At 41.9% G+C, this 12291-nt stretch overlaps 1 long non-coding RNA gene across 2 annotated transcripts; it reads left to right on the forward strand.

The window, feature by feature from the left end:
- Nucleotides 1–825: 825 nt before the first annotated feature.
- LOC127342725 (uncharacterized) lies at nt 826–12291 on the forward strand. Of its 2 annotated transcripts, none has more exons than XR_011755599.1 (6): nt 826–962; nt 1848–1921; nt 2084–2198; nt 9907–9980; nt 10143–10257; nt 11963–12291. It is a non-coding gene; the product is annotated as an uncharacterized lncRNA (long non-coding RNA). The 2 variants fall into 2 exon arrangements; XR_007876843.2 differs by lacking the exons at nt 826–962; nt 1848–1921; nt 2084–2198 and adding exons at nt 8305–8593; nt 8683–8779; nt 8945–9021.

The raw sequence follows: 12291 nt of genomic DNA on the forward strand, positions 1-12291 counted from the left end.
CATTTTTATTGGCATGAATGGAGCCGGCCAAATGGTGTATGCATGGCAATTTCGGCCAGCCATGCCTCTTCATTTCCTTCCTCCACAAGTCTTGCCTCCCACCTAACCCAATCAATAAATGGGCAGCCACCATCCTTGGCCAATCAAAAAAGGAGGCAGCCACCCCTCTCCTTCTATAAAAACTCCCTAGCCGGCCACCTCCACTCCTCTTGCTCTCATTTTTCTTCTCTCCACTCACTCCTCCACCTTATCTACTCCCTCACACTCTTCTCCTACTCTCCCCCACGAAAATGCAGCTCCACCTAGCTCCCATGGCCGGCCATGGCCATGGAAAGAACTCCAAGATGAAGCTCCCTCCTCCCTCAAGCTCCTCCTCACCATGAGAGCCTCCCTCTCCTTCTTCTCCCCAACCCTAGATGGTTTTCTCTCCTCTTCCTCTTCCTCCATTGCTAAGATTGGATCTTGATGCAGGTGCATGTTGGTCCAAGCATGGAGAAGCTTGAGCAATCCTCAGATCTGAAGTTCTTGAGCAAAGTTCGTCCAAATCCCTGCAGTAATTTCTGCTATCTTGCTGTTTCAGATTCTGGTACGAACTTGTAAAATCCACCAAATCTCGTGTGCAGACCCAAATCGAGTGATTCAAAGTTCCGCGGATAGGTATTCAAAAGATCTACAACTTGGCGTTGGTCTCATCCTCAAATTCGCTACAGGCTCTCCCTGGTAAATAAAGTTCTGGAAACATGCAGATTCACTGTTTGTTAGATTTGTTCCGTTTTACAAAACCTTTTTGAGCAAACTCAACTGCGGGCGAAAGACCTCTTCAATACCTTCATTTTGGTGGTGGTTTCACTTCGATTGACCTCCTGAAACTGAAATGGTTCACAGATCAAGATCTGGACAGATCTGGCTTTGTCGAATTAAACCAGGAGCTTGGGAACGAATTTTTGAATGAAACAAATTGGGTAAGAACCAGCTTTTCAATACCTTTCCGATGCAGCTGACCTCATATTTTTATGAGCCGTGTGCGGTTTGTGGTGAATTAAACTTGTTCTGTGTGTTCTGCAGACATGGCTGTTAGCTTTTAAATCACCAAAAATACATTTTTGAACCTAATTGAGTGATTCCAGTTCTGTAGGACTACGGAATATTTTCTTAATCATCTCAAACAAGTTTCAAACCTTTATCTGTTCTGTAACTCTAGAGGTAAAGCAAATGGTATAGACATGCAGTAATCTTGTCAATCCATTTGTGAGAGTTTCAGAAATAATTTTAACCCAAATCCAATTGTGTATGCCTCTCTGTTTAAATACCTTTCAAATGCCAGTGGTCCCATATTTTTAGGATTTTTCTACGATTTATGGCTTACAGATCTTGTTTTCTGTACAGTCAGATTCAAACAAATTCCTAAATTTGTAGGTTTAATATTTTTGAGTGAATCCAATTGGGTTAGTCTTCTATTAGTACTGGCCATCTAGGAAAAATAGTGTTAGTCTCTGTTCATGCATTTTCATTACTGTTAGTAAGGTATATGTGTGATATGCATTGTTGGACCAAAACTTGTTGGGTTTATTTAAAAACCTTGACCAACTCTTTTATTTAGAACTGGGCAACCTTTGTTTTATGCTTGCAAAACAAAACCTCTGCAACTCAACTTTAGCCCTATTGTTTTGCTTAAGTTTTCAAATGATGTGGAATGTGGTTTGCTTCCTATTTTGGATGTTGTGTTATGTGAGCAAACTAAGTTAGGAAAACTGTTTTCTACTTTTCCAAAAATGTTTGAAAATGTTTTGTGAATGTATTTGATGTCAAACTAATGCTCTTGTCCTCTTTATGATGTTATCTACCAGGGGATACTTAGTTGTGCCATGGTGATACCTAGAGAGGCAATTGCTAAGTCGTGGCACTCTCATACCTTTACTAGGTAAATAAATGGGGTTTTCTTTTAGTTGCTTTGTAGTATCTATAAGTCTTTTGTATGTTAGCCCTTAGTAAAGTGGTTAGCTATTGATTGTTGAATGTTGCATGCTTGTTATGTTTGGAGCAATGTGATTGATTGTGTTCCTTTTATATTTTCCGGCGATAGATGCGAACAATTTCGGAGGAGAAGAAGAAGAAGTGGAATCGGACAAGGATTTTATTTGTACTGTGGGAATTCTTATTTGATGGAGTTGAAGAAGTCCAGGGACAAATAAGCCAAGGCAAGCCATCTTTTGATCTCTGATATGATGTCTCTTTGGATGTCATCTTGTGCTATCAATAGCATCATGGTTCTATGTGTGATGATCTCCATGTTGTTGTCATCTATGCTTGGATGCAAGCATGGTACCTCTAGTAGTTTTATCTTGTCAAGGTCTTGGTAATTGGTTGGGTGTATGGTATCATGTCCATTGCTACCCAACTTGTTTTCTATATTTAGCTTGATCATGTTCCACCTCGGGACAAGATTCATACTACACCACCTTCTAGTGTAGAAGTATCAATACCATGACCTTGGTGTATTCTCAAATTGTGATGAGTATGCCTAATTCCCTAAATGGTGTTGGTGTTGGTCAATTCTCATCCCTATCTATTGATTGGGTTAGATATCACCACAAATCTGTAAGTATAGTTTCATCTTATGTTGTCATAATACATGCTTAGCCCAAGCAAGTATGATCCACTCCAATACCTCTTTTTCATACCCTCAATGGTGTGATGACCCTCATCTCGGCCATAGTGTTGTATTAGTCAACTCATGAAACTTTAGGTTGGGAACCCCTCAAGGTTTACCTTGTTGTAAATGTTTATGAAAACCTTGGGTGAGGCAGCCTTACCCAAGCGTATGGTTTATGAAAGGAAAGGATCTTGACAAAGATGGTTGGAAAGAGGAAAGTGTGGGTGTGACTTGGGTTTTTGAGAAAAACGACACATGGTTCTTTGTATTCGCCCGGAACAATTACACAGCGCAACCACATTATCCAAAGTGGGTACGGGCTTAGTCTGACGTCTGTTGAAATTGGCATAAGCCACCTTCACAACTCTCTAGGAGGGTCACGATGACCTCTGACACCGGGTTGCGCTCTGAAGGAGGCAATACACTGCATTAACTTGCAGCCGGACAACTACTGAGGGTCTTCTGTCATGGCGCCGGAGATACGCTCAAAAGGAGGTATGCTACCGGGGTGCCGGGAAGGGGTAAGCCCGCAGGGAAGGACTCTTGTCAAGGGAGACAGGCGAAGGACTATGACTGATTATCCGAGCCTCGCATACTTTTGTATGTCGAACCGGGGATGATCCCGGCGGATTTATCGGTTCTTGTGGGGAAAGTGCGCACACTCTGCAGAGTTAAAACTATTCGAATAGCCGCGTCCGCGGTCATGGACGGTTGGGATGGCCGTTACCGAGCTGTGTCGAGTTTTGGTTTAGAAAATGATTTCCAAAGGAAATGTGTGTGTTGGATGTACCGGAAGGGTACGGAAAGGCTGGTGCCGACCATATGGAGATGGTCGAGGAAAATGAAACAAAATTGGGTGACCCTTCCTAGTGTTTCTTGTAGAGGGACTCTTCTTCAATAAAGATATAGAGATGTCTTAGTTTATCTTTTGAAGTATCTTCTTCAACAAAGATATAGAGATGTCATAGGACTTCCCTAGTATCCCCATCAATTGAGATGGCGGTATGCTACCTCTTCTTTAACAAAGGTATAGAGATGTCATAGGACTCCCTTAGTGTCCCCATCACTCGAGATGCCGGGATGCTATATCCACAAGAGAAACTATTTCTCTTCCACATGCTACATCCACGAGAGAAACTATTTTTCCTCTCTTGTCTTCCTAGTTAGAATTTTTATCACCTTCTTGATGGTTTGCGCGTACAATTCCAAATGTACTCACGGCTTTGTCCCTGGCTATTTACTTGGCCAGACTTGAAGGAGTTCGACAGATGAAGAAGGAGTTGACGACGTCTATGCGAGCTAGGAACGTCTTCCCGCCGCTTGCCCGTAGGGTTATGGCAGATGACTTGGGTACTGCGCTGCTGAAGTGATGATGCTACTCTGATGTTTAGTTAGGCCCTTCGAGGCTATTATGTAAGTATTGGTCATGTGACCATGTTGTAATTTTCTTATTCCGCTTTGTAATGGATGGTGTAATTTGATATCAGTTCGGTTATGTGTTCATGGCGCACTGATCATGGGATCGTGAACTGTATACATAACAGGGAATTTCGGACAGCTAGTCCGGGGTTCCCACAGAGCTGGTATCAGAGCCATCCTGACTGTAGGAGACCTTAGTTAGCATGGACGTTAGTTAGGAAACAAGTACTTGGGAAAAACTATTTACAAAACAAATTCTTTCTTTAGTCGGAAGCATAGCTTCTACTCCTCTTATTTATTCAAAGCTTCTAAATTCTTATCTCTCCGCTTTATAAAAGGGTTTGAAAATTCTTACTCTATTGTCTCATCCAATTCAAACCTACATATTGGACGATGTCCCCAACCCAGACCGGAGACTCGAACTCGAAGATGGATCAACCTTTTATGAAGTCTCACATATCTCCAACAACAGCTATTGAAGATTTGATGCCGACTTAGCCGTGCTCATGTAGGGATGGTAACATCACATCTTTGGTTGTCACCAAAGTCTGTCGATGAGCTGACCTTGTTCCTCCATGGACTTGCACTTTTTGCAGTCGTCTGGGATCAAGTCCTCAGTTCTTGACTAGTACTTTTTAGGCCAGCCACCAGAAGTTGCCGCCTTCGGGAGCACCTCAACAGCTACCTCTTCGAAGGCCTCATATTTCCAGGATGTCGAGACTAGAAGTTCTACACAGTTTTCTCCTCCGCCTCATCATCAATGACTCAACACCCGACCCCTTCACTACCAACTGCTACAAGGATCCAAGTTGAAGCTGATGTTGACGATATGAAGACATCAACATATGCGACCAGCCCCAAATCCATATGATGGATAGGACAAAACTCAATCGCTTTGATTGAGCTACCCCTACGTATTAGGCATCCTTGGGTACTTAGAGTACCATGTCTGGTGTGATGATTGCTTGTAGTTCCTCGTGTGTTGCCTTGAGTGTTTTTATCTGTTTGTTGTGTGCATGATTGTCTTGATCCTTCGGTTTGAAAAACACCCTCGGTGTGATAACCTAGCTTAGACAGCCTCCCTAAGATGTTTTTACCCTCATCAACCACGCCGTTAGAATACTAACTGCTAGTTACTGGATAAGTTAACTCTGTTAACCATCAATTCTCAACCGTCGGAGAAACTAACCCAGACCCCTATCCACGCCGACTACTTTCAAGATCAGCTGGAGCATCTCTACTACGCCAAGAAAGCAGAAGCCCCTACCTTCAAGAGTGACTGCACCTCTGCGAGAAGACATACTAATTTGGACTAACCTTGGAGCATAACCGCACTAACCTCGAGCATATCTTCTTGAAACCACCCTCTAACACGTCGTCTAACAAGCTGAGGGAACAATAGCATCAAAGCCAAGCTGCATCACCTGGTTCATCCGCTCCTCATCAAGTGAAGCTCCTGAAGATACCTCAAGACTCAAGATTAGGTGTAGTTTAACCGCACACTTCTCAACTGGTACAAGTCAGCACCAACTCTCAAGCTCAAGATTGTCTCCGACGACCTTCGTTGCTACTTCATATGGACACAACCAGGCGCTTCATCGACTTACTAACTTACCGCACGTTATCAGGTTTAGTAAACACCGTGAGTGCCTTTTGAAGCCGTGGTCTACATTTCTCCCCCGAAGATTCTTCAACTAAATACGGAAGATCGACAACTTCTTCAGAAGCCCCAGACAGAACTACAAGGCAGAAGCTCTGAGTTTTTCCGAGAACCCGGTGAAAAATCTTAAGGGTGGAAGACTTCATCTTCCACTATAAATTGGAGCTAACCCTAACATTTTTTACCTTTCTAAAAACACCGATGGGAACTTGGGATGCACTAACCCCTCTTGGAGCCGTGGACTACACAACGCCCTCAGAAGATGTTCAACTCAAGACGGGAGATCAATGGCTTCTTCAAAAAAGCGCCCGACAAGACCTATGGCTGAAGCTCTAAGTTTTCAGGAACCCCGCTGAACAAATTTAAGGGTGGAAGACTTCGTCTTCCACTAAAATATTAAGCTAACTCAAAAAAAAAAAAATTCACCCCTGCTAAAGAAACTGCTCCAAAGGCACTAACTTTCCTTAATCTTGAACCCCCTCTAGGATCGCTTAGAAACTACAGATCTAACACCTGCATGGAGTAGTCAACCTCTTCAAGAAGCTCGCCATCGGCAGAAATCTATCATGTCTCCCAGAAGCTGAAGTTGCGACCTTCTCAACAATGGCACATCTACAGAAGAATGGAGTCTAACTTTAGCCAAACTTTACAACCCCTCTAGCCCTACGCTTAGTAATCTCGGGACGAGATTATTTTAAGGGTGGAAGATCTGTAACACCCCACTTTTTGCAACCTTGATTATTTGTCCTTATTGCCAAAAATTAGGGGGAACAAAAACTTTTTCTATAGGTTTAGTAGATGAATTGCCTTGATTTGTTTGTTATGATGAATTGCCTTGATCTGTTGGTAGATGAATTGTCTTGATTTGCTTGTTGAGTTTTGTCTTGAGCTACCTCATAGAACAACACCCCTAGTGGTTAAACAAGCAACTCACCAAATAAAACACATGTGTGGCTTAGGAAGAATTGTTTTCCTTCTTACTACATCAAACCTCTCTCCTGATGACAACATGAGTGTGCCATCTTGATTTTTCTCTTTGTGGTACAAGATAGCTCGATCATCCTTAATTCACAACTTGGTGATCTCAATGCATGGGTCTCATCTGTGCATCTCCCTCTACAATTTCTACATCCTGCATGTCTCATTCTACCCTTGCATCGCATATATTCAACTTGATCTTATACCCTATCCAATGATTCAACTCTAGATCACTTCCTTCACTTTTACCTCTTGTTTTTATTCAAGTTTAATCTTCACAAAACCAAGAGTGGGAATGATGGGTACATTTTGTAGCCACCATCTACCCTTGAGAACACTCCTCCCTAAATTAGTTTCCCTCCTCAAAAATCCTACTATTTTCCTTCTCTAGTTTTGATCACAAAACTACTTCTAGTTTTATTAAAACTTTCCAAGATTTCTCTTCAAAGAAAACAAGGAACTGAAATGGGTTTTGTTTTTCATCCCATTTCTACCAAGTATTGATTTATAAAATATTATTTCTATTTTGCTTTGTTTTAACAAAAAGCTTGTTTATGGTACCTATACCATTTCTTGTTTTCCTCTTGATTATTTTACATTTGAGAAAACTCTACCTAACCTGAGAAAGTAAGTAGAATATTTTGAGCTCCTATGTTCCAACTAGTTTTCTCTCAACATTTTCAAATGCCATTCCACTTGAGATCATTCCCAATTGTCCCTAGACAATTGAGGTGTTTCAAGTACTTTTCAAATAAATTCTATTTCGAATGACAACTCTTGCACATCTTGTGTACATCTCTGATCTACCCCATAATGTTCCTTCACCCTCCAATTCTTGATCAAGTAGATGAACTCTTGATACTTTCTATTGGACTTCCTTCAACTAAACCCTAGACTCAGAGAGTATTTCAAACCACTCCAAATTGACCTCTTATTTGTAGAGCAACTATATTCCATCATACCCATCTCAATCCTCTATTATTTTCCATCATCACCTTGACCTCTTGAATTGATGACTTATGTCACCATATTCATCATTAGAATTGCATCATTATTCCCTTCACTATCTCCCTAAAACTTGGACTCTATATCCCTGGAAGAAAACCTAGTTTCCTTGCATAACACAAGTGGTGTCGTGTGTCTTGCATAGGCACTTGAGCACCATGTGTCTCATCTTGTTTGGAGTAGTCAAGTCTCAAATCTTGTGGAGGCCATCTCCAAGATGGCATGCACATGAAACCTTGTACATCACCATCATCTTCTTGGCACAAAGACATCATGCAAAAAATACCATCATGGTATATTTTACCATCACAATCCTCCCCCATCTCTATATCTCTCACATTGTTCATTTTTATTGGCATGAATGGAGCCGGCCAAATGGTGTATGCATGGCAATTTCGGCCAGCCATGCCTCTTCATTTCCTTCCTCCACAAGTCTTGCCTCCCACCTAACCCAATCAATAAATGGGCAGCCACCATCCTTGGCCAATCAAAAAAGGAGGCAGCCACCCCTCTCCCTCTATAAAAACTCCCTAGCCGGCCACCTCCACTCCTCTTGCTCTCATTTTTCTTCTCTCCACTCACTCCTACACCTTATCTACTCCCTCACACTCTTCTCCTACTCTCCCCCACGAAAATGCAGCTCCACCTAGCTCCCATGGCCGGCCATGGCCATGGAAAGAACTCCAAGATGAAGCTCCCTCCTCCCTCAAGCTCCTCCTCACCATGAGAACCTCCCTCTCCTTCTTCTCCCCAACCCTAGATGGTTTTCTCTCCTCTTCCTCTTCCTCCATTGCTAAGATTGGATCTTGATGCAGGTGCATGTTGGTCCAAGCATGGAGAAGCTTGAGCAATCCTCAGATCTGAAGTTCTTGAGCAAAGTTCGTCCAAATCCCTGCAGTAATTTCTGCTATCTTGCTGTTTCAGATTCTGGTACGAAATTGTAAAATCCACCAAATCTCGTGTACAGATCCAAATCGAGTGATTCAAAGTTCCGCGGATAGGTATTCAAAAGATCTACAACTTGGCGTTGGTCTCATCCTCAAATTCGCTACAGATTCTCCCTGGTAAATAAAGTTCTGGAAACATGCAGATTAACTGTTTGTTAGATTTGTTCCGTTTTACAAAACCTTTTTGAGAAAACTCAACTGCGGGCGAAAGCCCTCTTCAATACCTTCATTTTGGCGGTGGTTTCACTTCGATTGACCTCCTGAAACTGAAATGGTTCACAGATCAATATCTGGACAGATCTGGCTTTGTCGAATTAAACCAGGAGCTTGGGAACGAATTTTTGAATGAAACAAATTGGGTAAGAACCAGCTTTTCAATACCTTTCCGATGCAGCTGACCTCATATTTTTATGAGCCGTGTACAGTTTGTGGTGAATTAAACTTGTTCTGTGTGTTCTGCAGACATGGCTGTTAGCTTTTAAATCACCAAAAATCCATTTTTGAACCTAATTGAGTGATTCCAGTTCTGTAGGACTACGGAATATTTTCTTAATCATCTCAAACAAGTTTCAAACCTTTATCTGTTCTGTAACTCTAGAGGTAAAGCAAATGGTATAGACATGCAGTAATCTTGTCAATCCATTTGTGAGAGTTTCAGAAATAATTTTAACCCAAATCCAATTGTGTATGCCTCTCTGTTTAAATACCTTTCAAATGCCAGTGGTCCCATATTTTTAGGATTTTTCTACGATTTATGGCTTACAGATCTTGTTTTCTGTACAGTCAGATTCAAACAAATTCCTAAATTTGTAGGTTTAATATTTTTGAGTGAATCCAATTGGGTTAGTCTTGTATTAGTACTGGCCATCTAGGAAAAATAGTGTTAGTCTCTGTTCATGCATTTTCGTTACTGTTAGTAAGGTATATGTGTGACATGCATTGTTGGACCAAAACTTGTTGGGTTTATTTAAAAACCTTGACCAACTCTTTTATTTAGAACTGGGCAACCTTTGTTTTATGCTTGCAAAACAAAACCTCTGCAACTCAACTTTAGCCCTATTGTTTTGCTTAAGTTTTCAAATGATGTGGAATGTGGTTTGCTTCCTATTTTGGATGTTGTGTTATGTGAGCAAACTAAGTTAGGAAAACTGTTTTCTACTTTTCCAAAAATGTTTGAAAATGTTTTGTGAATGTATTTGATGTCAAACTAATGCTCTTGTCCTCTTTATGATGTTATCTACCAGGGGATACTTAGTTGTGCCATGGTGATACCTAGAGAGGCAATTGCTAAGTCGTGGCACTCTCATACCTTTACTAGGTAAATAAATGGGGTTTTCTTTTAGTTGCTTTGTAGTATCTATAAGTCTTTTGTATGTTAGCCCTTAGTAAAGTGGTTAGCTATTGATTGTTGAATGTTGCATGCTTGTTATGTTTGGAGCAATGTGATTGATTGTGTTCCTTTTATATTTTCCGGCGATAGATGCGAACAATTTCGGAGGAGAAGAAGAAGAAGTGGAATCGGACAAGGATTTTATTTGTACTGTGGGAATTCTTATTTGATGGAGTTGAAGAAGTCCAGGGACAAATAAGCCAAGGCAAGCCATCTTTTGATCTCTGATATGATGTCTCTTTGGATGTCATCTTGTGCTATCAATAGCATCATGGTTCTATGTGTGATGATCTCCATGTTGTTGTCATCTATGCTTGGATGCAAGCATGGTACCTCTAGTAGTTTTATCTTGTCAAGGTCTTGGTAATTGGTTGGGTGTATGGTATCATGTCCATTGCTACCCAACTTGTTTTCTATATTTAGCTTGATCATGTTCCACCTCGGGACAAGATTCATACTACACCACCTTCTAGTGTAGAAGTATCAATACCATGACCTTGGTGTATTCTCAAATTGTGATGAGTATGCCTAATTCCCTAAATGGTGTTGGTGTTGGTCAATTCTCATCCCTATCTGTTGATTGGGTTAGATATCACCACAAATCTGTAAGTATAGTTTCATCTTATGTTGTCATAATACATGCTTAGCCCAAGCAAGTATGATCCACTCCAATACCTCTTTTTCATACCCTCAATGGTGTGATGACCCTCATCTCGGCCATAGTGTTGTATTAGTCAACTCATGAAACTTTAGGTTGGGAACCCCTCAAGGTTTACCTTGTTGTAAATGTTTATGAAAACCTTGGGTGAGGCAACCTTACCCAAGCGTATGGTTTATGAAAGGAAAGGATCTTGACAAAGATGGTTGGAAAGAGGAAAGTGTGGGTGTGACTTGGGTTTTTGAGAAAAACGACACATGGTTCTTTGTATTCGCCCGGAACAATTACACAGCGCAACCACATTATCCAAAGTGGGTACGGGCTTAGTCTGACGTCTGTTGAAATTGGCATAAGCCACCTTCACAACTCTCTAGGAGGGTCACGATGACCTCTGACACCGGGTTGCGCTCTGAAGGAGGCAATACACTGCATTAACTTGCAGCCGGACGACTACTGAGGGTCTTCTGTCATGGCGCCGGAGATACGCTCAAAAGGAGGTATGCTACCGGGGTGCCGGGAAGGGGTAAGCCCGCAGGGAAGGACTCTTGTCAAGGGAGACAGGCGAAGGACTATGACTGATTATCCGAGCCTCGCATACTTTTGTATGTCAAACCGGGGATGATCCCGGCGGATTTATTGGTTCTTGTGGGGAAAGTGCGCACACTCTGCAGAGTTAAAACTATTCGAATAGCCGCGTCCGCGGTCATGGACGGTTGGGATGGCCGTTACCGAGCTGTGTCGAGTTTTGGTTTAGAAAATGATTTCCAAAGGAAATGTGTGTGTTGGATGTACCGGAAGGGTACGGAAAGGCTGGTGCCGACCATATGGAGATGGTCGAGGAAAATGAAACAAAATTGGGTGACCCTTCCTAGTGTTTCTTGTAGAGGGACTCTTCTTCAATAAAGATATAGAGATGTCGTAGTTTATCTTTTGAAGTATCTTCTTCAACAAAGATATAGAGATGTCATAGGACTTCCCTAGTATCCCCATCAATTGAGATGGCGGTATGCTACCTCTTCTTTAACAAAGGTATAGAGATGTCATAGGACTCCCTTAGTGTCCCCATCACTCGAGATGCCGGGATGCTATATCCACAAGAGAAACTATTTCTCTTCCACATGCTACATCCACGAGAGAAACTATTTTTCCTCTCTTGTCTTCTCTAGTTAGAATTTTTATCACCTTCTTGATGGTTTGCGAGTACAATTCCAAATGTACTCACGGCTTTGTCCCTGGCTATTTACTTGGCCAGACTTGAAGGAGTTCGACAGATGAAGAAGGAGTTGACGACGTCTATGCGAGCTAGGAACGTCTTCCCAGTCAGTTGCCTGTAGGGTTATGGCAGATGACTTGGGTACTGCGCTGCTGAAGTGATGATGCTACTCTGATGTTTAGTTAGGCCCTTCGAGGCTATTATGTAAGTATTGGTCATGTGACCATGTTGTAATTTTCTTATTCCGCTTTGTAATGGATGGTGTAATTTGATATCAGTTCGGTTATGTGTTCACGGCGCACTGATCATGGGATCGTGAACTGTATACATAACAGGGAATTTCGGACAGCTAGTCCGGGGTCCCCACA

This window comes from Lolium perenne, chromosome 3 (assembly GCF_019359855.2).
Source record: "Lolium perenne isolate Kyuss_39 chromosome 3, Kyuss_2.0, whole genome shotgun sequence".
Taxonomy (NCBI): Eukaryota; Viridiplantae; Streptophyta; class Magnoliopsida; order Poales; family Poaceae; genus Lolium; species Lolium perenne.